The sequence below is a fragment of the Hyla sarda genome, chromosome 11 (genome assembly GCF_029499605.1).
Source record: "Hyla sarda isolate aHylSar1 chromosome 11, aHylSar1.hap1, whole genome shotgun sequence".
NCBI lineage: Eukaryota > Metazoa > Chordata > Amphibia > Anura > Hylidae > Hyla > Hyla sarda.
Genome location: NC_079199.1, coordinates 19,329,454 through 19,333,635, shown reverse-complemented (window position 1 = coordinate 19,333,635; position 4,182 = coordinate 19,329,454).

Here is a 4,182-nt window from a genome sequence, read left to right as displayed (position 1 = left end):
TAAGACCCTCCCCCCCCCCCCCCCCCAGAAGAATAAGGTGGTGTTATTAATGTTCAGACAAATAGGGAAGTCATTCCGAAGATCAGTGCATATAGAAAAATTCTGGGAAAAACACAAAACATCCTACAAAATACTTCTAAAGTAAAATAATTTACACAATATTTTAAAATCATATATTAACCCCTTTAGGACATAGCGTTTTTCAGTTTTTTGCACTTTCGTTTTTTCCTCCTTACCTTTTAAAATTCATAACCGTATCAATTTTGCACCTAAAAATCCATATGATGGCTTATTTTTTGCGACACCAATTCTACTTTGTAATGACATCAGTCATTTTACCCAAAAATCTACGGCAAAACAAAAAAAAAAATTTTTAAATTGTGTGACAAAATGGAAGAAAAAAACGCAATTTTGTAACTTTTGGGGGCTTCTGTTTCTACGTAGTACATTTTTCGGTAAAAATGACACCTTATCTTTATTCTGTAGCTCCATATGATTAAAATGATTCCCTACTTATATAGGTTTGATTTTTTATTATGAAAAAAATCATAACTACATGCAGGAAAATGTATACGTTTAAAATTGTCCCCTTCTGACCCCTATAACTTTTTTAATTAACATGTACGTACGGGGCGGTATGAGGGCTCATTTTTTCACCATGATCTGATGTTTTATTGGTACCATTTTTGTTTTGATCAGACTTTTTGATGACTTTTTATTAATTTTTTTAATGGCATAAAAAGTTACCAAAAATAGGTTATTTTGGACTTTGGAATTTATTTGCCCGTACGCCATTGATCGTGCGGTTTAATTAAAGATATATTTTTATATTTCGGACATTTATGTACGCGGCGTTACCCCATATGTTTATTTTTATTTACATAGTTTTTTTTATTATGGGAAAAGGGGGGGGGGGTTCAAACTTTTATTAGGGAAGGGGTTAAATCATCTTTATTAACTTTATTTTTTGCAATGTTATAGCTCCCATAGGACACTATAACATGCGCTACATTGATTCAATACTCTGATCAATGCCATTTCATTGCATTGATCAGTGTTATCGGTGGTTGATTGCTCAAGCCTGGATTTCAGACTTGGAGCAATCAATCGCCGATCGGACGCGCAGGAGGCAGGTAAGTCCCCCTCCTGATGCGTTCTAGCTGATCGGAACATTACGATTTTACAGCGATGTTCCTGATCAGCCCAACAGCTGCCGGGAAGCTTTCACTTCAGATGCGGCGATCAACCTTGAGCGCCATGTCTAAAGAGTTAATGCTGGACATCTGCCTGAACGGCAAAGTCCGGTGTTATCCACGGCTCCTGGCAGCAGCCGGGACCGTGCGGGTATGATGCGAGCTCAGCTCCTGAGCTCGCATCATAACCCTCCCGTGCCACAGTGCAGTTTATAAATGGTGTTTTGTGGCAAGGGGTCAATATTTTGCATTTCAAAAGATGAAAAGTAGCCTGAAGATACATATTGTACATAAATAAAAGTCCTCAATAAATAAGATATAGCCAGAGCACCTGTTTCACAGTCGCAGGGACAGGCTGGACACCAACAAACAATACACTGCAAAATCTGCAACAGGGCCCCATGTGCCAAATATAATAAATACTGGTCACTTATGGGGAAGATGTGCTTTGGGGCCCCCTTAGGCACCAGGGCCCTGATGCGGCTGTTACCTCTCCAGCCCCTATAGCTAGGAAAGCAAGAGTTTTGGTCCAGCATGAGGAATCTTGTGGAATGGCAAATGCTTTTTTTTTTCTAGTTTAAAGGAGTAGTGCAGTGAAACATAATCCAAAGGATAGGAGTTGTTATAGATCGCGGGGGGGGGGGGGGGGAGGGGGGTTGGGGGGTGTTCGGGGGAGATCTGACCACTGGGACCCTCTGCGATCTCCTGAACGGGGCCCGGGCAGTCTGCCGGAAGCAGACATTCTGACCCCCACAGGAAGCAGCGGCTAACACGCCCCCTCCACGTATCTCTTTGGGATACATGGAGGGAGCGTGTCTGCCGCCACTCCGTGCGGGGTCAGCATGCGCCCTTCCAGCAGACTGCCGGGGCCCCATTCAGGAGATTGTGGGGGGTCCCAGCAGTCAGACCCCCTGCGATCTATAACTTCTCCCCTATCCTTTGGAATACTTAGGATACGTTCACACATACAGGATCCTGCGCAGATTTGGTGCGCAGGAATTGTAACTGCAGATTAGAAGCTGTGCTCAGTAATTTAGTTCACATTGAAATCTGCAGCAGAAAATCCTGTGCAACAAGTCCTGCGCATCAAATCTGTGTACGTGTGAACATACCCTTAAGATAATGACATAACAAAACATCCAGCAGGCTGATATCCTGGCGCTTTTTGAGCTCTATGAGAGCTTAATCATGGGCAGAGAGATTTCACTTCATGTCTCCTGTGCAGCTCCTTCAGAAGCGCAGGAGGCTCAGAACAGGAAAGGAGACATTCACTGTGAAGATTCAAGACGGTCGTCACCGTACATCTGCGCCTTGGGCACGTCCCGCATGCACCAAGCTCAATCATTAACATAATAGGAAAACCAGGAAGATAGGCAGAATGGAGGCATGCATCGGAAAATGGTAAGTACCAATGCCATCAGCGTCACCCGTACTACAAGCCTCTGCTGATCACAGATTCTCATAATACAAGCAATAAAACATGCCTCTGCTATGGCTGTGTAAAAGTTTACAAAAGGTCTGCAAATTAGTAAAAAAAAAAAAAATCTACATATGGAATGCCCGTGGACCTTATCCTTTGCAATGACAAAGGTGAATTTCACATTGAAATCTGAAGCAAACATAGAGCATTCTTGGAAAATTGGAGTATTTCCTCAAATCTGTACTGTTGTCCCCCCATTCACTTGCATTGTAAATTACCTGCTGTGGAATTTCAGAGCAAAAGCGGCATTAAAAATCTACAGCACATTTACCTTGTGTGCATATAACCTAACAAGTGAGAAACTCCCTAATTTTATCTTGAATGAATTTTTTCCATAGAATATACAGCATAACTGAAAAAAAGCATTATTTGTGATAAATAAAACTGAAAATAAGTAAATAGGGAGGGGTTCTTTTTTTTACGCTGTTTGGTCAAACTGACGTTATATTGATTCTTCAGGTCAGTACGATTAAATTGATATGTAACCAAAATATATAGGGGGAGATTTATCAAAACCTGTGGAAAGGAAAAGTTGCCCAGTTGCCCATAGCAACCAATCAGATCGCTTCTTTCATTTTGCAGAGGCCTTGTTAAAAATGAAAGAAGCAATCTGATTGGTTGCTATGGACAACTGTGCGACCTTTCCTCTGGACAGGTTTTGGGGCCACAGTTTGGAAAGCACAGATCTATGAGATCTGTGCTCTATTAGTAAAGCCTGCCATAGGCTACAATTAGCACTAGCCATCCTCTGGATCTCCAGGCGGAATTTTGGCCAGAGATTTCGTTTTGTGAACCCGGCCTAAACAGTGCTATTTTGGATCAGATAAGTAATGGGTCAGAAAGGGGTCAAGGGATAAAATGTGACCAGTGTGGGGACCAGGATTGCACCACTCCAAAGTGTGTCCCGGACAAAGATTACGAACCAAAACGTGTTTGGAGTGGTGGCATCCAGGTCACCACACTTATTAAATTCTATCATGATTGAGCACGGTCGGGGCTGGTGCAAGGATATTTGCCACCCTAGGTGAAAGCTAATTTTTCCACCCCTTGACCCCGCCCATTGACAAACCCCACCTTACTACTAGGGTGACACACTGTAACAAACCCCCTCCACCTGTAATTACATTACTACTGGGGTGACACACTGTAACAAACCCCCTCCTCCTGTAATTACATTACTACTGGGGTGACACACTGTAACAAACCCCCTCCTCCTGTAATTACATTACTACTGGGGTGACACACTGTAACAAACCCCCTCCTCCTGTAATTACATTACTACTGGGGTGACACACTGTAACAAACCCCCTCCTCATCTAGCCCGAGTGGTGGCGGAGGGGAGGAGACAGAGTTGTGATGTCATTAGACAGAGGATATCAGCAATCATGCCTGTCTACCTCTGAGGAGTTTGCCGTCTCTAAAAGCAAGTACTCCTCCGAAGCAGACAGATGTGATCACACAGGAGCGGAGGGGGATTAGGGCGGATGTATGGAGGTGTGCGCGATGTCA